Source organism: Anarrhichthys ocellatus, unplaced genomic scaffold (assembly GCF_004355925.1).
Source record: "Anarrhichthys ocellatus isolate YVR2014 unplaced genomic scaffold, GSC_Weel_1.0 scaffold43, whole genome shotgun sequence".
In the NCBI taxonomy this organism is placed as follows: domain Eukaryota; kingdom Metazoa; phylum Chordata; class Actinopteri; order Perciformes; family Anarhichadidae; genus Anarrhichthys; species Anarrhichthys ocellatus.
Window position 1 is genome coordinate 1,447,562 of NW_022280073.1, and position 22,988 is coordinate 1,470,549.

At 41.8% G+C, this 22,988-nt stretch overlaps 1 protein-coding gene across 3 annotated transcripts in view; it reads left to right on the plus strand.

Moving 5' to 3' along the window:
* Positions 1-1,630: 1,630 nt before the first annotated feature.
* ncalda (neurocalcin delta a) overlaps positions 1,631-22,988 on the plus strand; it is a 66,204-nt gene continuing 44,846 nt past the window's right edge. The window contains exons 1-2 of one of the 3 annotated variants that reach the window (XM_031868558.1): positions 1,631-1,824; positions 5,165-5,273. The gene's annotated coding sequence lies outside the window, so the exon portion shown is untranslated. The remainder of the gene's footprint in view (positions 1,825-5,164; positions 5,274-22,988) is intronic. The other 2 variants (XM_031868557.1, XM_031868559.1) reach the window with 2 other exon arrangements.

A 22,988-nucleotide genomic window follows, 5' to 3' on the forward strand; every position in this document is an offset into this window, starting at 1 on the left:
GAGCAGATTTATAGACAGATCTGACTGATGCATGGGTGAGGAAGTGGGTAGGTGGGGGTGGGTGGGTGACAAATGTATACGTGCGATCCAGTGCAGTGTGGCTGAGGTTTGAAAAAATGCTAGAAGATTAATAAGCATCATTATTTTGATCTAAACAGAGGCAGGGGTTACGCGGGGTAACCTGCGTTTACCAATATAAAAACACAGCCACATATCTGAGGACCAAAACGCCTCTAATATACACACACACACACACACACACACACTCACACACACACACACACTCACACACACACACACACACACACACACGCACTATGCGATACAATTGATAATATTTCCTTGATATGTGTTGTGCAAAATCTATGGATATATATATTTAATTTTAATTTATTTACTTATTTATATATTTTATATATATACTTTATTTATATATGCAGCTAAATGTGGTCTTCAGCCTTTTAGCTTTTAACTGACTGTATATGCACAGAGACATGTCTGCAGAACAGGACGGATGCAATTCAATGAAGGGAATCAGTCTTCTGGTGCAGGTTTAACCTGCATGAGATGAAGTGGCATGTAGAAAATGGGGACGTACCGTAAAGCACAGCACTTGATCCCCACCTGCTGGTGTAAAGCACAACACCGTGACAACTGGAGAAAAGTGAAGCTCTCGGCACATCTGGAGGTAAAAGCCCAGAAATGATCATGCTTCACCTGTTGAAAGAAAAGATGTGTTTGTACGTATAATAACATCACTTCTGGTGATCAAAAGGTCAAAGGTCAAAGTGACAATTTGTGTGCTCCCTGATGTTGTTTATTTTTTGTTGTATTTTTCTTAATTATGTTTGCATAGTTTGTTTTTCCTCCTTACTTAGAGGAATGATTATCTGGATTGTATGGGGGTTTTTGTGTGCAAATACAATAAAGTAAATGTAAAAGCCCCCCCAAGTTTATGAAATGAAATGATAGATAAATTAAATATAACATGGAATTAGTTACTCAATATTATTAACACTCAGGAGCAAAATAACATGAGCAGGACAAACCCGTTTTTTAACTAAGCTCTGTGACTGGCCCCCTGGGCCTCTGGGCCTGTGCCTGCAGGCCCAGTAATCTAACCATATCTGGGAGTGGTTTCCAGATAAAAACATGTTCAATGCTGAATAACATTTTTAACTATGTGTGAGTCCTCTTGTTTTCATATGGCATTTTTATATTTACTTGTGATTCCTGAGAACTTACTACAATTACAAGTTACAGTTTTGTAGCGCTTGTGATTAATGCAACTGCAATTCAGTCAAAAGAGATTAACTCACTATAGGCGAACCTTCTCTGGTTGTCCGCTAGATGGCGGCAGAGTCCTATAAAGAAATTGTAATTAAATTACGCTCGAGGTGGCAAAATAAAAGATTAATACAAAACTCTCACTCTGCTCTTTTTTTCGGATACCACAAACGTACGCATACGTGGATTTCACATGTTGCTTCCAGGATGGAGAATTAATGAAAATGTAATTTTTTGTTGAAATCAACTACCATTCGTGTCATGTTTTCTTTTAAAATGTCTAATGGCAAACTTTTTGTCTTGTCCGACGGCGCATGCGTTATTTCGTAGAGCCGGAAGATGAGCCAGTTTCCCTCTCACGCAGCACATCTTCACTTTACGATATCTTTGACTCTCTAACGCTCTATACTTGCTGACACTTGTTGGAGATACATGTGTTCCCAAGAGTCGCTCTGCACTTCACCGAGTTACCGGCAGATAAAGAAGCGGATACCTTCGGTGACATTTCTAAACTAAGTGGTACGTCTCCTGTTTGAGGTTAGCAAGTTACAGCGTTTAAAGCTCTTTATTGGCTTGTTTCCTCTTACGGACCCTCATTTAGACTCAAGAAAACGTTGTTACGTTGTGGTCAAGTCACTAACATGTAACGTGACGTTACTACATCTTCTCTACCTTGTTAAAATGAAAGATGTCTCGTAAAACATACTTACACGTATACTAGCATTTCTAAGACGTTTAGCTAGCTAACGCCAACGTTACCTCTTCTTAGTATACTCAGTATGCCGTGTGTTGCTTTGCCTCGACGCGTCCAAAAGACCGTAGCATGTTAGCTTGCTATGCTAGTTGAGCTTTGTGTAGTAACGTCAGAGACACTCTTCTTTCTTTGGCTCCGTGTGGATGCCACAAGGTTTCCGATGTTCCGCGTGCGTTTGTTACCGCGTGCCACGCTTATCACCATATTATTACGCTCTCATTGTTGCGTTTTACAAAATGCGCTGAAGATTTCCGCAGGTTGTGCTTCGGGGCGGATACAAACTAACGCAACACAACATGTTACCACACAAACTTGTTTCCTGTGCCTCAGGCAGACAGTTCAGAGGAATTCAGGTTGAATTGGAGATTTATTGTTTATTGTTTAAAGCAGAAAGATGTTTCTCATGAGACCACACAAAGACATGTCTGTAAAGATGTGTCACAATCACAGCTGTGCGCTGGCGAGATAACGGTTGGACAGTGAAAGCTGAGATGAGTCATCCTTGTCCTCGTGTTATAACTTAAAGCAAGTAAACAATCATCATTTTGCTGCAGAGCATCAGGACCATGGACCCATTTTCATAACCACATGCAACCTGAAGTGCAGTCTGGGTAAATACATCCCTTTCAGAGATTTTGCAAATCACTGCATTACAGAGATGCCTCACCATTATAATGTTTGTCCACCAGAGAGCAACTGTAAAATGTCCTGCTTATTATGTAACTTGGTTACAATTCTTAAAAAAGTACAATAAAAAAATCTAAAGGATCAGGAATGTTTGTTTATGTTTATGTTGTGTTGGATTTTTAACTCCTCTAAAATCCAGTATTGGTTGGACTATTGTCACACATTAAGGCGTGGAGTCTATGAAGGGAAAAAGTTCGGTTTATGTATTTTTAATATCATTTTAGCATCTGACGAGTATTTTCGTTATCAAATAATCTGTTTATTAATTGCTCAATTGATTAATTAATTGGCCAATAAAACATCCATAAATATATATATATTTTTAAAAAGCTCGTTTCAAGTTCCTTCAGCACACAATGACACAATTATTCAGTTTATGATGTGAGATAAGATACAAGGTCAGCAGCAATCTTCAGTTCTGAGATGCAAACATTTATCTTTTTCACTTGGAAATATCTAAATCAGTTTATTTGTTTTCTATCTGCCAACCAGTCAATGAGTTGAGTCATTGTTTCAGCACTGTTAATAATGTACAAACAACTGAAGTGCATGTTTACACCTCTGGTAGATGGAAGTTACAGTCAGTATTATAGATCTGGTGGGAATATTACTCTGCCTCTCCTTTTATATATTTGTATGATCATTTACTGAGGATACTGCCTACACCACTATGGACAAGGGGAGCGTAGTGTTGTGGTTTAACATGCTCAGGTTATGACCATCAATTTCCCTCAACTGTCAGAAACAGTTTTTCGGCACGTCTCAAAAAATGTGCGCCAGTGTGAACACGTGTCTGATATGCTAAATACGTGTAGAACGTCTGGTCACAGTGTTAAGGAGGTGTTTTTTGGTGGAGATCAATGACAAGAAGTCAGCGGTAGCACTCCCCCGATGGCTGAATTCTCACCAGTTTATCACATGCACAGGGAGCCAGATGAGCCCACATCTGGGGCACACATCGTCAGGCAGCTATTCCTGACAGCTGCAGCGGGCGGAGAGGAGGAGGAGCTGGGGCTTAATGGTACATTTGGTCAAATTCTACCAAGAGGGGATTATGATGGGAGTCAGCCCCCCCCGACCCTGAATAGGATAAGCGGTTACAGATAATGGATGGATGGATTATGATGGAGAAATAAAGCTTCTTTTTTTTAAGTCTAGCTAACCTGTTTGTTAAACTCGGCGGAATGATAGTCGGCTATTTTCTGTTTTTTTACGTCATTCGTCATTTGTTTGATTTTGCTTATTTTAAATATATGTATTAGCCAATCGTATTTTTCTTTACTGATTGCGATGACACACCCACAGAGGGGGGGGGGGGGGCGTTATTTCCGTTACACACATGTTTAGTTCAATGGTATACAAGTACATCATTTAGTGTGATTGTAACTGCATAATTCTGTTTATCAGTGGAGTGTATGAAGCTCACTGCAGACCGGAGCCGGTGTTAACAGAGGGACAGCTGTGTCCTATGAACATCTGCACTCGGCTCCTGAGTGAAATGGCTGCTTCCTCACTGTCCTGCATTATTATACACTCTTACTCTGCTTATGGGTCACATATCTCACACATCTCCTCATGCATTAGTTACTGTGGCTGCTGTGACACTCAGTAGCCCATGTTGCTGTTTGAAATTGGAAGTCTGTTGTAGTTTAAAATGTTGTTGAAAATGATTAAATATAAATGGCCATTCAAATGAATGCAAGTCCATGAATGTTGTGCAACATCTGGTTTGACATCATCATATAGACTTTCCTTCTCTCAGCACCGCCAACTCTGACTGACATTCTAGTGATATCAGAGGGAATGATAATGTTTAATTATTATTCTCATTTTCATTGAAAAATTTATTAAATGATTAGGATGAGATTTCCACGGGGATCTGTGCTAAACAAAGATGTTTCCTTCAGTCTGTAGAACATGATGTGTAGGCCAGGACATATCTGCAGCACCACAATATTACATGAAACAGTTTGACACACATTTTGCCTTTCACAAATATTGCACCCTGCGATTTTGAAAATAGTCCGTAGTAAGAATTTGATACTATTTCTATTAATTGTGCACCCCTAGTTTTATTGCAAACCCAGATGATGATCTCACGTTGCTGTGTATGATGAGCTTGAAATCCTTGTGATAAATAAGTCTTCTGCTTGTAATTTTCTTGCCAGCAGTACTAAATAGCCTCAGTAACGTTGAGTAGAGTAGTCTATGGACTCTGACGTCACACCAGGATCTCATGCTTCTGCTGGGTCTGCAGGTCGGTGACCCTGACCCACGCAGGGTCACAAACATGTACACTACAGCACACATCCACATTTCACACATGGTAAGTGCAGAAACACTGGTTATGTTGCCGGTCATTTGAATACTAGTGCGACTTAAAATGTGGCAGTAAAACTGAGGTTGAAAAATGTGTGTCTTTTCATCTTTCATCAGGTGCTGTTAACTTTCAGGTCATTGGTGGACAAGGAAGGACGCCGTGAACCTGAACTCTAGACGGAGTGACCCAGCAGTCTGAAACCACTCACCTGGGCTGCTCCACCTGGTGAGTGACAGAACTACAGCAATTATAGTGGTTGTTACGCCTGGAAGGAGAATATGTGTTTAAACATGTGAGTGCATCTGTGTGTCTGTCCGCAGATGTACACACCGAGGTTAACCACAAATCGGTCCGGTGGAATTACTAATCTGAGAGACGGTGTCTCCGCCTCAATGTAGATAAATGTATGAGCTCAACTGAGCGGACTGTCAACAATTACATCGATTGTGCCCATACTTCATTTCATCACGTTGCTGTTTCTGTGAGTGCACACAGTGCATTGTTAGTGAAAGCTTTGTCAACACTGTGGTCTCAGATTATGGGTTGGAAAAGCTTTCCAATTCACTGCTTGTTAGATTGTAGAGGAGATTGTTCTGACTGCCTCACTACTTAGTTAACTGAAGCTGGTTTACTTCAGCTCAGGACCAGTTCCACTAGATTTGACAGTATAGGAATAGATGTACTGTGTCTGAACTTGTCCACATACTATTGAACATTTGACGTGGTTTATTTGATTAGGATGCCCACTGTGGAGATATTCCCTCTGGAGTTTGTCCTGAACCATGACAGGAGGGATTATAAATGTGACCCAGCGTTTATACAGCTTTACCGCCACCTGGATAACTACAAATACATGTTACCAATGAATCTACAATTATACTATACAAAGAAAGTATGATTAACTACACTTGACTACTTCAAATAAAGTCAATTACAAAACTTTGTCCATATCAGGGGAGGTTATGATGCAATATAATCGTGCTGGGATCAAGAGTAGGCATGACATCATAACTTTATGTAATGATAATCCTGGTCAAATTCATTGTGATTCATGATACTATCTCAATAATCATCAAAATGTGCTTCAAACTTACATTTTTATAAAGAAACAAATATCCTTTTTAGTAAAAATCAAACGATCCAATAATCCTTAACATGATAACTACCAGGTCCCACTGCATAAATGAAGGATCGATAAATAAAAAACTATTAAATAAAGATCCGCGACATCACACAAGATTCTTCGAAGGCTCCTCTCACCCTGCTTACCGTCTTCTTAACTTCTTTTAAAAGACTGAAAATACCAGAACCAGGGCAGGTTCAAATTCTTGAATCCGGATTGAATCTAGAATCGTGACGTTGTTATAAAGTATGATGTGAAAGGCAAAAAATGTCATCAGTAAGCAGGATGAGAGCAGTAGACACACTGTAACGGCACAGCGGACATGAAGGAATTCAGCCGGGGCCGACAACACGGCATCACTTTGGGTTGGTTGTTTGCTTTTCTTGGGCTCCTCTTCCTTATCAAACAGGGACACAGTGTGGGAACCACTGTCCGTGCTTGTCCTTCAGTTTTCCCAGGATGGACAGCACGCATTGTTGGCATTCCTCATCGAAACCAAGGACACATCTACGTATATCACTGCTAACCCAGCCCCCTGTTCGTTATACGAACGTCCAACAAATCAAATCACTGACTGGTATTATTCACTTTGTGATGTTCATCTTAAATGTCGAGACTGGAGAGGCTGAGGGGGGACAACATCAGATCTGAACCTACGATGTCACGGTCACATGATACAGTATGTGCCCCCTCTTGCTGAAATTTTCCATGATGTCCCGTGAAGAAGACAAATATCCCGCTTTAATATTAAATATGGAGGCATGCCATGCCCTGCATGAAATATCCTTAAAGCACCAGCGCAGAGAGAAATATCCCAGCAGCCCTCCCACCCTCAGTACCGTAGACTGTGAATATAAGAAGTGGGAGTAGTCATCGTGACGTCACCCATTGCTTTGTGGACTGACGTTTAGAAGCCTCGGCATCTTGGATTACGGCCGTTGCCATGTTGCGAAAAAACCAATGAACAGAAGTGACCATATTTTAAATTCGGGGGAGTGACATAGAGACGGCGTATACGGCTCTAGTAGGGCATCTTGTTGTACACTGTCCCTGACCAGTCCATTTGATTTAATGAACAAATCCTCTTTATTTAGATTTAGTCACATTTTCATTTCATTTGTCATTTTTATCCTTCACAGTTGGTCCAGTTTTACTTACCAAAAAGTAAATTTTTTATTACACTTATAGTCATTACTTTAGTTGAGGATTGTTTGTATGCCTCGGAGCCTGAGCCATTATGTTTGTCCACTGAGGTCGTCCACTCTCTTGAACGTGATATCTCAGGAATGTGGCACAAAGGTCCACCTGGAATCAAGGCTGAACTGATTAGATGTTGGTGGTCAAAGGTCACTGTGACCTCTCCAAACACCATTTTGGCCTTAACTCAAGAATTCAAATGCTAATTGTGACAATATCACACAAATGTCTAATAGGATAAAATGATGAAGTGATGGTATTTTGACCAGACATGGATGTGAACTGTAACGTGACATGTTGGCGGTGGAATACAGCAGTAATTTCAGTTCTCTCAAAGTACTACTTCCCTTTCATTTCCTTGAAAACAAAACATCACTTTGTAATTTAAGCTTTATCAGCTATGAAGTTAACCTGGAACATTTAGAATGGATTAAGTGGTGATCCCTGCTCCTAAATTGTTCAGTAGGGAGCACCAGGGCTCCTAGCCCCGATCGTGTATGGAGGGATTACCTACCCGTCATGTCGGGTGAGTCACAGCGGGCCTGCAGTCCACACATGACTGACTGAGGACATCTGGCCACGTGACTGGTCGGATGCCTTTCTCTGACCTGTGAGTCATCACAGCTGTACACAGCAGCCTGTCTGGTGTATCAGATCCCAACAATGGCTGACATTAACTTAACTGAAACCTGTGCAGTCTGCAACACACACGGGCTCTGGTGGCTTGAACTATGTATTTGTATCATTGTGGTGAAGAGTACAACACACACCTCAGTCTTTTTCACCTCTCTCTTCAATATTTTTCAGTGTGAAATAAGAGAGTCTCTCTTAAACAAATGTATTTGTATATAATTATAAATTGACTTAGCCTTTTTCTAATTATTTTATTTAAGGGCACCACAGGGAGAAATGAAAGGCAGTCGCTGAGTGCAAGTGTTACACCAGTCTGTCTGTCTTTGTGGCATGACACAACAGAGTACAGTTGTACCCTGTTGGCAGTAACAGTCACAATGAAGTGCTAATGAATTGCCTGGACAGTGAAGTTAAGCCTCCTATTAGCTCTACGGATTCATGTAGACGGCTCTGTTGTGAGTTTTTGATCCACGTGGTTTAGCTCTTGTTGTTCTTACACAATCATCTTCTTACAGCTGATCATATTTCTTTTAAAGGACACCCATGTGTTGATAAGCCTGGTGAGCCACATCCCTCTGCAGTCTCTCATTCATATGTCAGCTGTACGCACCAGATGGTTGTTATAACTCTGTGTCTCTCTGTCTGGCATGACTTCCATCAATGGAGATCAGATAGAAAGACAGAGACTAACTGCCAGTGACTAACAATCTGGTGTTGGGCTTCAGGGCCTGATTTTGAAATGTCTAGTGTTACTAGCTCTCCTCCAGTCAATTATAACACAGATTTCATGTTCACAACATAACATTATCAGGGATCTGCAAATAGATGTCCTGATCGTATAGTTTTACTGAATATCGGTCGATAACGATCGTCAGTAAAACGTTATTGTCCACAACAAGGGGGATCCTACGGACCACAGATCGACATCGGCCCGTTACACCAGCAAACATTAATATACACATCAGAAGCATTTAAGTGCTTTATAGTTAATGCCGTGCAATGCTGCTTTTCCTTTTAAAGGAACAAAACTCCACTCTCTGCAACAACACAAACACGTGCAAGCACTTGAGCAGGACACAGCTTTTCAGTGGAAAACTGGGCCGCCCCAGTTAAAGATTCCTAGAACCGTCACTGTTTAGCAGATAAAGAGTCCGATATGTTCCAGAAGTTAAACAGCTAAAAGGAGAGAGAATGTTGGACGTACGTCAAACACACACAGGACAAGACTCTTGTTTAGATGCAACCGTTTGCCTTCGTCATATCAGCTTGTATGTCAGTGTCGTGTTTACAGCTTGTTTTCACTGCCTCCAAATGGCAAACCTGTTATTGCAGGTTTCTAAAAGCAAATTCTTTTATTTGGCTTTGTGAAAATCAGCTATAGAATTCGGATATAAAGAGCTCACATCTTCGGCCTGTTTCACCAAATTTGCAACAAGATGCAAGCTAAAACCTCCAACATATCATTTTCTCTCGCATTCATTTTGACACGTTTAACTAATTGAAACGACCGATGTATTTTCAACCCATACTTAAACATGTGAGAGGACCTGTGGGACTCGCAAGACAATCATTTGTGAAATGTGACGATAGCGTGATTTGGGATCTGTGAGAAAGCACCCTCTTTTTAGAAAGGGGGCGCCGGCATCCCACAGATACACTTTGTATACAGTCAGAGATCAAAGTAAATGACATAGTTGTCAAATAGAAGTGGAAATTGTCTTCTGTTAACATCACCCAGGTGCTGCAAGTCAGTGTGGAACATCTACCCCAGTGGGCAACATACCACGGTGCATCCATGTATGAACTGCCTTAATGGGCAGCAGCTGTGGCATTTCACAGTGATCTCTCTTTGTCTCTGCATGTCCCTCTGCCTGCTCCATATGTGGCTTCAAGCGGATATATACAGCATGGCACAGTGTGGGGTTCACGTTCAAAATATGAAAATATAGCCAAAAATTGACCGAAAGTCTGTTGTGTCCAAACCGGGGTTATAATAGAATTAGCCCAGCCCTGGCTCCCTGTTCCCACAGTGAGGAGACTTTGTTCCTAGTTACTAGACGTGAAACAATCTGCCTCTATGAAATGCACTTTGATATTTTCCTCCATAATAAACGATCAGTGGCAGAGTAAAGTTAACTGTGCTTGTTTTCCCTCGTTGCCGTTGCTGACAGTGTGTGTGTGTGTGTGTGTGTGTGTGTGTGTGTGTGTGTGTGTGTGCTCTTCTAAAACAGCTGCTGAGTATCACTCTGAGGCCTACTTGGTCTCCATGCCGTACATAGACAACGAAGAAGAAACAGAATGCACAGAAAATACTCTAATATATACAGTACTACTTCAAAAAGTATTTGCATTGCACATAGTCACTGAGCAGTGAACACACTGAACTGAAATGCCAAATATTCTATGAAAATAAAGTACGTATTATATTCTTATTGTGTCACTGACCACTCTTACTAAAATGCACTTCTCACAACGTCGTTTGAAAATAAAGTGCATACTGTATTCTTTCCTTCTTCTTTCTCAAACATTTTAAATCTGAAGTGCTAAAAGGTGTATGCACCGTAGCACCCTTAAACCACACACTCCATTACCTCACCTGTTACACAGTGACAACCTAAACCAAGGCCAGGGGATTGTCAGAAAGGGGGGGGGGGCATCGTATGGCTGCAGGTTGAGTTGGGGAGAGCGGAGATGAGTTGCTAAGCTCCACTGACAGGCTTCGGCTTCACACCTCGGCATGCCCTGAATTACACAGGGCTTTCCCCGCTATGTGAGAATGCTGTGTCGTGGCTGGAACGCCCGGCACAAGTGGGAAGACTTGCATGTGCATTTGACTTCAGAGGGATTTCTTTTAGGGACCTAGAGCGGCTGTTATTTTAAGTACGAACTCCTGGGTGTCGGTAAAGTCATCGGCAAACATTCACTGAAGACCTTTGACGTATCTTGGTTGAACACATGGTTCTAGCAGGCTTGAAAGCATATTAATAAGTGGCAGTAATAAATCACGCTGTCCTGATAGAGAGGTACAGACAGAGCAGCGTTAAGAATCTTATGGAGAGACGTCAGTCTCAAAAGTAGTGGCGAATATTGTCTGACCCACGAATGGAAACAAATTGACAGCAAGGCTCGAGACCAAGTTTCTTTCACCACCGATTATTAGCAAATAATTTCAGCCATCTTTGCTTTGTTATAGTCATCTATAATGGTTATTTGCATAAAGACACACAATTCAGATTAAGTCAATTATTGTGTTTTTATTTAAATATTTGCCTTGATTAAAAAAGTATCTTGGCATTAATAGATTTAAGATGCTGCTTATATTTATTCAACATGTCATAATATCTATCTCTCTTATATTGCTGTGAAAACATCTCTGTATTTATTCATGTCATTTTACAAGATTACCTTTGAACACATGATAGCGTTATAATTTACCTTCGCCCAATGCTCATTTTTGCGCAATAGAGTCAATGCAACCTTCGCTATCGTTAGCTGTTAGCTTGGCTATAAGCAGAGCCGTGCGAGGGAGAGACTGTGTGCTGTCGGCAGACGAGCCAGTCACCGCGAGGACTCTGGGCAGCATGCATGACAATGAAATACAATATCATAAGTGTCTGATTGAGTGAGTTGTTCCAAATCGTTTCAGGTTGTTCCTCCACGGCTTATTTCCTTGACTTGCAGGTGTGACATATTATTTGAGCTTACTGCTGCTCTGTCTGTACCCTTCTCTCACGACTGTGTGATTTATTACTGCAACTTATCATTATAAAGTCATTTTCAAGTTTATTTTTATAGATGAATGAAGATTTCAAAAATCCACTTAGAAAAATGAGCCAGCCTGTGAGAGACCCTTCTGAGTAGGATTGATGTTACGGAGGAGCCTCTTCAGGAGCTATAATAACATCTTCTCTGAGCCCTCTGCAGCAAAACAACTCGAACAGAAAACCTACTGGATATTTCACTTTTTGTAGGTTGTTACCAAACACAAAACTTCGTCCATTTTTTCTTGTTCATATAGTTTGTTCTATTTAAGCCACATTTATGATCATACTTGATATATTACATTCATAAACCTCTTTATCTGTTGCAGGTGAATACACAAACACCGTACAAACACACACACACACGAGCTGGGCCCACATTGTCTTTATGTAATGTCCAGGTTTGCCACCCAGTGTGCGGTAGAGGAGAGGTAGGATGAAAGCTTCTTGGAGCGACAGTTACATGAGAGAGGATCGGTAATGAGGGGGCTGGAAACCGTGACAGCCGGTCTGCTGCAAGGAGGAGGGAGAATACGAGGAGGGGGCTACTTGTAGGAGTATACGCCACAGCAAGTATGGTAGGAAGACAACACGTTGCAGCCACAACCCAGTTTTATTTTTTGTGGAGCAGATGAGCGAATGAGCAAGCGTGTCTCCTCCATACACCCACACTGCCTGGGCTGGTGTCCGAAAGGGATTAGCAACGCATTGTTACGTCTTTCTGCGCTTTAGGTTGTTTTTAATGACTCGCACCATTTCGGTATCCATCCATTCCACATCCATATTACTTTGGCCTTTGGTGAAATCCCTCCGTTCTATTCCTATGTGACAAACAAGACCTTCTCTTTGTGTTGTTGCAAAGTGTAGTCCAGATTCATTTAATATACCTCGACCACGCCGCTGGGGATGCAGGGCCAGCTAGTGTGGTGCACTTGTGTTTATTTACAAAGCACTTCACATAAAACATGAAAAGCTCGGAGACAAAGTGCAAAAGAAACATGTCATAGAAGGACATTTAAATGCAATTTAAAAACTGTACAAAATCTAAGAATGGAAAATAAAAACAAGCCAAAATAGAATAAAAGTTACAGTGTAAGAAACGATTTAATAAAAGTTTTCAGCCTCGATTCAAAATAAGTGTGTTTGTTCCAGATATATGGAGCATAAACACTGAACGCTGCTTCTCCATGTTTGGCTTTGACAGAAAGCAGACCTGCACCAGACGACCTGAGACGTCTGGATTGTTCCTAATGTAGCAGAAGATCAGAAATAAACAAACCAACAGTAGTCAATTCTTTAACCGACAGGAGGCCGGCGTAAAGACTTAAACACTGTCTTGGTCTCAGTGAGGACTCCAGCAGCAGCGTTCGGGGAAACCAAACACCATCCTTTCTTGGGTTCATAACATCTTCTGGAGGCACTCTTTATTTTCACAGAGAAAGAGATCTTTTTCAAAAAGGACTATTTTTTTTAAACTCTGTGCTCGTTGCCAAAGCCCCTCACATTCAGGACGACAGATCTCGATGGAGAGTTTTAGAAGTGTCTCTCTCTCTCTCTCTCTCTCTCTCTCACCTGCATGTCTAAGCAGGGGTGGAAATTGGTCATTTTATTCATGGTAAAAAATGTCTTTATTGTTTTTCATAAAGTACACCACCTGCCAAATTTACATACGGTTGGGATCCCTGTGTCGCACCGCAGTGTGAGCTACCCTGATTCAGAGCCTGCAGTTTTTCTTGTCATATGCACAACAATTCCAGAGAGTCAGATCTCAGGCTCCATCCAATAATTTGCGTAATGATATAAAAAGAAAATCACGCAAGTAAAAAAAATGAAAGATGAGAAGAGTTCAGGAAAATAACTTTATGACACTGAAATGAAAGGTGTTACCTCATTGCTTGAACCCGTTTCAGCCCTTGAATTACATCATTACCGCGTTCAGCCGCCATGTCATATATATGGATGTTTCATCCTCGTGAACGTAACAGCAATAGAGCTCAGGAGCTTGCTGCTAATTGAATTACACAGTCCTCTTGCTCATTTGACACCACTGCTGGTGTTTGATGTTTTGCATCAATGCAGGCACACACACACACACAGACACAGGTTTTTGGACTTGAATATGGTTCTAGTTTTCTACACCTGAGTCCAGCTGCTTTTCCTAACGCACGGAGCATGTTGCCATGGCATCAAGGAAAAGGCTGAAGTCGCCCTGTTGTCACATTTTGTTCAAAGACAACCTGAGCTCTCCTCACCCTCTTCTGTCTCTCCGTTACATTCATTTATATTACGGCGCTGTCTCCTCTACCCTGAGACTGAAACCATCTGTCTCCACAGGAGAGCGGACCACTTCCTTTCAGACATTTTTAGAAACTGTAAAAAATGACATCATCTTCCCAAAAAACAAAATGTAAGAAATTAAAAAGCCACGCTGTTATGGTTTCAAGACCATGTTGTCTGATTACAATGATAACCTCTTACTAATACTATTTCCTCGCTATTGGCCTGCTTGAACGGCTTTGAGGTGATGTAATCGCGTTGAACACGATCTCAAACAAAAGTTGGACTCCTTCATGGATTTTCCAGACAAGTTCTATTTTTAGTTTCCCTTTGAGCTCGTTCCTCCTTCTCCCTGTGCTGTAACATCAAAGTTACTGAGTCATTTTCTGATTGAGCCAGAAGTGGCGTTCCATATACGGTCGTCAGACAGGCCAACTTCTGGGTCAGCAGTGTTTGTGTATAGTTTCACAAATGGTGTGTGAAATATGCTCGAGGCCCGGGACAATCTGTGTGGTGTCTGCTGCTCACGTATAAGTGTGTGTGTGAGAGCAGGCCATGAATGTACACACTAGTGCTTTCACTAATGGGACTATTAAGATCGTCCTGAGTCAAACCAGCGCCAACACAAGCAGAGGAAGTAATACCCTCTTTATTTGAAGGCATCAGTGGATTCAGGGAAATGTTGTTGGAAGGAATTTTGATGGATTGACTATTATCCATGGTACAAATCCTAGCTTTTATCTCAGGCAGCAATATCTCTCCCGCCTCAGTGTTTGAATGCAAGGTGCTGAAGTAAAGTTTAATATTGTATCACTGAAAAGGCAAGAGAAATATTTGCTCCCATATCGGCAAACTTGTAAAATATTTATGGAGAAGCTCCCTAAAATGATTGCCCAGTACTAACAAGTGGTGTTATCACATGAAAAGAACGAGTGTCTATTTATCTTCCAGAGTGCCGAAACCTTCCCACTGAGTAATTATTGTGGGAAAGCCACAGCAGCAACGCCTCATGTTTGGAGGTATAGTTGGAGCTGTTACGGAGGCCTCGGCAGGGATGAAGCTCTGCTGCTGCGTCATTATAATCATTCATAAATAACAGTTTAAATTAGAATAGAAAGTATGCATTGAAGTAACCTGAGTGGACAAACTAACCAACCAACCCTACAAATTAGCATCTAGCTGTCACAGCTAGGGGCACTATTGGATTGGTTGCATCAGAAAGGTTGGGCGATATGGTCGAAATATGTGTGAAAAGTCAGCAGATACGGAGCAGCTAGAGGCATCCCAACCAGCCCACGGTGAGGTAGAACTATTAATTCCACGATGAGAAAGAACTTTACTTAGGCTACATGATTACCAGACATTTGCACACTGCAGCTTATATTTGTTTGTCAATTATTTTAAATGAAGATTAACAAATCCTGCAGGAAAAAATGGATAGAAGTCTTTTTCTGTTTTGTACACTGTGAAATACAAATGTGTGTGCTTTCTAAATGGTGGTGGCTTTGTGTGTGTATTTGCACCGGTTAGCCTCAGGGACTTTATTAACAAATGATTGTTCTCAGGGACCACAAAGCTCCATTTTGAAAGAATTTGAGTTTAGGTTTTAATTCAAGTATTGCATCATGTGAGGCAGTTCCAAGTAAAAGAAGAACATAAAAAATGTGTTGAAGTACCCGGTTATTTTATATTTACCATTTCTTACTTGAATTCCCAGAAACAGTAACTGTATCGTGATTATATAACATTACTGTGATGTAGAATTGCACATCCATGATTGAAGATTTTGCCCATATCGGCCATCCCTACATGTTGGTACAATATGTTGCGCCAATGCATCTTGCAAATTTTTTGATATATATTACAGGAAGTTAAAACTTTAACCCGCTGGTGTGACAGCAGGGGAAACGTGAAGGGATCTCCAACGTCAGCAGGGTTCATCCTCTGGGAACCATGAGATAATTCAGTCAGGGCCGACCGATCACTGCTATCCCTTTAGCCCTTATCCTTTAACAACGACCCACCTAAATCATTACTGCTGCAGCCAGCTGTTTACTGTTGTCTCAGGGAGTTTAACGGACTTCATATTTGGCAACTCAGTATAGTTATCACAAAGGTCGTACTATTAGTGCTGGAAGTGTCAGCTCTGTCTTGGTTAAAACATCTGTCACAGTTACAGCTGTTTGGTACTGAACCTTCCTCTTTGTGTAAGATTACATTAAACTGGAACTACTTTTTTTCTTGACTGCAAGCAAAATGTTGTATAATGGTGTTGTTGCACTTAAACACAAACTCCCTGTCACACACACACAGGTTTTTAGTTTGCCCGCAGAGTTTGTGCTTATCAAGTTGTGTTTTTTGAGCGAGCCGGGGAGAAGTGAGAGGAGGCCAAGGTATAGCTTTCCTCATACTGTCCCTGTTTTCCAGGCACCCAACAGGAAAAAGCTTTAGAGACAAACATGGCACGCTTGCAAAGAGCAGGTACGTAGCTCGGTGTTTGAAAAGAATACCCATAATTGAAGGGTAATTACTGTGAAATGACTCAACTCTGCAGTAAAAAAAGCACAACAATTAACTGAAATCCTCCATTGTTGAATAGATGAAACATTGTGATTTTTGTCAGCCTTCATTCACTCCACATCGCATGTCATATTCAGTCATTGGCTATAGCTATCGTTTTGATCCCGGCGCTTTAATAAAACAGACTTCCATTATTTTTAAATCTCCTCTCACTGGACAAATACAAGCCCTTTGAATTCCACTTAATGAATCTTTTCCTTTCTTGATCATCACTGACCTCTTTGAATTTTCTTACTCATCTACACACAGGCAGTAGTCTTTTTAATTGTGTTCTCTATTCTAACCATGTCAGTAGATATCACATGATACACTCTGTATTCATCTTTTATAATACATGTAAAGTACACACATTTGATCTATTAGTCTCTCTCTCTCTCTCTCTCTGACCATGCTTAATTCCAGTAATTCCTGGTTAATTAGGTCATTTCTTTGTAAAAAGTGCAGTATCTATGTTTCGCAGCAGACTGGGAAATCATCACTCACATGGCAACAGCTTTTTATCCATACGAGTGGCATGGCTGTGGAATGCAATGTTGGTCGGCTGGTCAGCCTAAAAAAAAAAAAAGCATGTTGGTGTACAGCTTATTCAGTCAACAAATGAGTAAGTACAGCCTCATAACCTCAGTCATAGAGGACTTTTCATCTAGCGTCATCATTCTGGTCAAAATCTTTATTTGTCCAATATTTTGGTTTGGGACAAAATACCTGAAAACGTAATGAGCCTCAGCTGTCCGTTGTGCTAATCAGCATGTAAGATGCTAGGATGTTTAACAACGTAGCTATTAGACCTTTTAAACATCAGCACTGGCATTTTGAGTATGTTGAGGCGCTAGTGTGCTTCATCTGCTAGTCGAATGGTCGAATAGCTTCACAAACGTCTCTGTAACTTCAGTATAGCTGCTCATTACGGCTATAACGCATTTGATGTCGACAAGGTTGGACAATACATTGTACGAACAAGTCTTTTTTTGCATAACCCTGCCCTTAGCATGCTGATGTTAGCAATTTTGCTCCAAGCACCGATGTGCCAATGTAAAACCTCACAGATATTTTAACATGGCTGTAGAGTCTTGTTTCACATTTGAAATGTATTGCTTTTGCAGATCTGATTCATTGCAGGCTGAAAAGGCAGAATTTGCCTTGTGAGCCCAGAAAAAGGAGTAAATCCATATTTCCATCTATCTGCCTTGGAACTCACATTTACAACATTAAAGGTCTTCAATGCGAAATTCAGCGAATGCCTATTGCCTCCACGCAGCTCTCGACGTGGCGACGGCTGAATCGGTGGCTCGCAGCTAACCGTGCTAACAGCGCTAACAGTGCAAGCAATGGCAAAGGTGCTGACGGAGCTAACAGTCCTCAGGGGAACCGGAGGGTGGACGTTTCACATTTAGTTCTAGTTAAGCACACAAAAATATTTGGCTTGGACACGCTCAGGGGCAAACATGAGTTTAATGATATCATGTTGTGAAATGATGCTCTCATAATGATCAAGTCTGATCTTATTCATATTTCCTCCCGGCAGGTAAAAAGCAGAAAATGAGGTAAAGCTACAGGTTACTTTGAAGGACACACTCCTCTCTCAGAAGTCGGTGTGCGATGTCGGGTGGTCAGGCTGCAGCGTGCACAATCCCTGTTGTTTTTGGTCAGTGTGTTGTTTCCCATGACTCTTGAGATGAGCCAGAGGAAGCCTAATGTGATTTCCACACAGTTCCCAGGCCCCCAGATCCCCCCCCCCCCAAACATAGGCCATCTCACAGTCACACATACACACTCGTTAATCAGGGACAAGTATGTGTGTGCGTCAGTTAGTGTTACTAACATTAAAAGAGATAAATGGCATGAACATCCTTTGCTCTTTGATACACACATACTGCCTCTGAGTTGTCAACCATGAACACATGAACACACACGAACACACACACACACACACACACACACAATCTCATGCCCTGTCCACACTACTCCGTTTCTCCTTGGATGCAGATTTGTCAAATAGAAACGATATCCATCCACACCGGAGTTTCAGCATCATTCTCGAGTTGATCTGCGTCCACACGGCAGCCTTCGAAGGCGGACAGCACGTGACCATTAACGTACACTGGGCATGCGCGTGACGGTGTAAACAGGAAGTGGATTGCTTGCTTAGTTAAAAAAAATAAAAATACGACAGAGTAATAAAGTAGTCTTTAATAATGAAAGGTTGTATTTGATACTTAAGATCTTCCTCTAAAATCTCCCTCTATAAACTCCAACAGACAGTTCGTGGAAAGTTTTGGAAGTTTTATTTTTCAGACGTAGTTACAGCGCAGCGGGTCTCTCTCTCTCTCTCCAAATGTACTTTAACATCAACGTTTACTAGATTATGGGTCCATCAATGTGGTCTCTCACCTCCGTTCTCACTAGTAGCTCTGAACGTCATGTCCGCCTAGCTTCTAAGCTAATTTTAACAGTACCGCCAATGGAGAAATGCTAACCGCGATTAGCATTTAATACAACACAAATGTTATACTAAACACTCGAATAGAATATATCTACGTACATCTTTTCATGCTTCACAAAGACATACTTACAGACCAAGGTCTCTCAAGGCTACCAAACGGAAGATGTAAAACGTTAGTGCAGCGTGTCTTCTCATTAGAATCTAAAAACAACGAGCTGCTCCATAGGGCTGATGCCGGTCACGCCGCTCGCTAATCACTCCAATAACAGCTGCTTCCTCCACAGAAATGCAGACTTTTACTGCACAACAGCTGCTAGCTGTTGTGCTAGCAGCAACGCTTGCAATTAGTTATCCATGTTGAAATGAATCGCTGGTAGCCCAGTTTGTTTTCTTCCGGGTACGGGTCACGTGATAGTGAGTGTGACGAATCAGGGACGGAGACGTCATGGTTGCCAAGAACCAATCCAGTAGCGAACACGGGTGTGGGCGTAATTGTTTCTAAGCACATCCGTATCTGACCGTCCACACGCAAACGCAACCCCGGAGTTCTCAAATACCTACAACCTCGGCGGAGTTTTCAGATTCCTCCGTTTAGGGTGCTCCAAAACTCCGGCGTAGTGTGGCCGCTCAGTGTAAACGTAGCAAATACGGAGTAGTATGGACAGGGCCTAAGGGACAGCTGCATCTTGTCCAGTTGAGAGGTCCACTGCATAAAACAAGAGCCAACTTCAACTCTGCCTCATACACTCGCACCTCAGGTCACTTGCATTCAGCGGAACCTTTTGTTGGGAACGTAGAGGAGCGTGTTTGGGTTATCAGCATCTAAGAAACTAAATTCTTGACATCAATAGAATTATTAATGTCAGTAACAATTCTTAATGATTATTAATAATAACGGGGCACCACCCTGCGAACAGGGACTAATAACCAAACAATAAAACAGTCTCATAATTAGCGTTCACTCATAATGTCAATAGTCTGAGTACTATTACACATTCAGAGTGAAAGTGAAGGTTTAAGTTCGAGCACAGGCCACTACATCCAGTTATTATTACACAAGTAATCACAGAAAACTGCTCTTTAAAATATAACAGAGTTTATTAAATCAAAATAATAAATGATCAGATCAAGTAATATCAAAATCAACGAACACTATCACACAATTATGTGTCTAATACCTAAGGTCAAATGAATAAAGTGGGGTAAGGATATGTATAGAGATATATGTACATGTATGTGTGTGTGTGTGTAAACGAGGGGGGGGCCTACTCAAAAAGTGATGGGGGTAATCTTAAAAAGGGGGCGTGTGAGCCTACAAGCAAAGAGGGCGGAGTCTAGAGACCTGCGACCAAATGGCTGAGAGGTGGCTACGTGTAACCACGTGGCACGGCGCACAACGTGGGTTGGGACAATAGACTACGCGACCACGTGTCTGAGAGGGTCAACCAACATTAGTGAATCTAACTATGTGTGTGTGTGCGGGTTAGTAGAGAGGGGGAGAGAGAGAACCAAGCTCTGAGCGCGGTGCTAGGCGCTGCAGTGAGAATGTGAGAAACAGCTGATCACTAGTAAACTCTGCGGTCGGATTCTGAACCGACCGGTCACGCTTGTATGGTGATAGTTACGGTTCTAGATCCCACTCACAGAGCCGATTTAACGAAGAGAGAATAAAACCAAAACAAAATAAAAGTTTCCCCAAAACAAAACAGATCTTTATCACTGCGGTGAGATGCGAGTGTTGCTCCCTTATCACCCCGAAACTCGGTCGGCGAGACGAGGGTCCGCCACCGTGGTTTTAGTCTTCAAAGTGATAAGATCACAAGCTCCACATCCACTAGCAGCGACGGATCTAATGAAACAGTTAAAGCAGGAAATACACAATATAACGGGACTCCGTGGTCCGCGATGTTGCGCAATAACACGACAGCAACTTAACACAAGATACAGGAATAGCAACGACATAAACGAATAGGCTAAAATAAGCTCAAGCTAAGCTAGGCCCAGATACCAGTAACTCTTACTTGTAGAAGCTTCGTTCGGTAGGGTACGTTTCCCGTGGTGGGAATCAGTCAGTCCTCGAGAGATGAGGGCTCCCGGTGGCAGACTCTATCTCCTCTCTGCAGAGAGGGCTTTTTAACTTCGGCTGAGGGACGAGGTTTGGGTCGTCCTTCCCGGAAATCTTCAGCGAGGAAAGATTGTTAATCGTCCTTCTGCCGGCGGTGTGTACACAAAAAGGGTGGGAGAACGGGGCATATAAGTTATCCGTTCTCGCACTACGGGATCCCAAAACTCCAAATAAATCACAGTCTGTTCGACCAGCGAATGTTACATGTGACCTGATAGGATTTGATGAGGCCGCGGTTCCTCGTGAATCTTCTTGTTGCCAGGATGAGGTCCGGAGGGAAGAGGGCGATTCTAGCTGTGCTGGGGCTTATAAACCAGGTAGCACAACCAGTGGGGGGCCCTTTCTTGGCCAACGAGGGGCCAGCATCAGGTTTTGGCTGAAGCTGGAGGTGTAGTCATCCTGGATGGAGTTTCGAACAGACCCCAGGTCAGGCGTTTTGGTGAAAGGAAGGAACATGGCTGCTCCTTTGTTTGAAAAGCACGTGTGAAGGTCTCAGCCAGCCAGGAGAGCAGGGTCAGATCCCAACACTTTGAACTTCCTTACGTTCACTTAACTCGGAGCTCTCTTGAAATAAGGAACGTCACTCATTTTCCTTCTGAAACGATGAAACCACGGTAACAATTAGTTAATACGGCTACTTTTCTTTCAGTACTAAAGACATACTAACTAACTGTTGCTATGTAGACTTAACTTAACAGATGGGTTTGGGCTGTTGGTTTTTGTCTGTGAGTTTTGTCAGTCAGCAGCTGTTCCCTCTTCCATTCTGTTCTGGCCACTTTCACCCCTGGGTAAGACGTTGTCTTGTGTCTTATATTCTCATTTCTTCTGTTTCTGATGTTTGTTTGTTTGTTTTATCAAATGTTCATTAATCAACTGGTAGCAGTATGGTAAAGCTGCTGCACCTGGCAAATGGATCTTTTTAGAGAATTTCCATCTATCCACACTATTTACATTGTACTACCTGGTGATTCATTTCTAATCTATACTTAAGACTGTTTAGATGCCTATGAGAAGCATAAGCTGTTCTCTCCCTGAGGTCAGGCTAAACGCTGTCACAGCCTCTCCCGCTGAGCAGGAAAAGCTGCTCGTGATACTGTTTGTGTTTTAATGAGATGCTCTGGTGGAGTTGGTGGACAAAAGGCTATTTTAGACTTTAACTTTACAACACTTTTTAGACTGATGTGACTGATACAAATGTTCTTATGTTAACACTTATTATCTTATTACTGAGAGCCAATCTAAATCAATAGAAGCAGTTATCCATAGTATAATAATTATATTATGTATTACATACTATTATTTGCACTGAAAATGGGTGTTTGTTCCTTACATTTCAAAACCCAAAAATATCCAGCAAAGCAGCGACAAGAAAATAATAGTTGCAGAGTATTTTTCTGTTGATCAACCAATGGATGAATCGACAAATGGTTTCACCTCTATAACGTGATTATGCATGGTCCTAACTGATGTGAAATCCAATCAGCTACTCTAATATTACTTAATGCTTCTTTTTGTATTCATGTCACAAGTGAAGGGGTTTCTCCAAAGTTGACAAAAACTGTGTGACTGTGTCACAGGAAGTGGTTGGCCAGTAAAAATATCAAAATGTCACAGCTGCTGCTGTGAATCTAGTTGGGGCTGACATTTGATAGGCGCGCTCCATCTGCCCATCCCCTCCATGCCAGTAGACAGTCATCAATATGCAAAGACAAGGGCTCTATTTCTGTATGAATGTTATTGATGCATGTGTAGGAGTGTGTGTGTGTGTGTGTGTGTGTGTGTGTGTGTGTGTGTGTGTGTG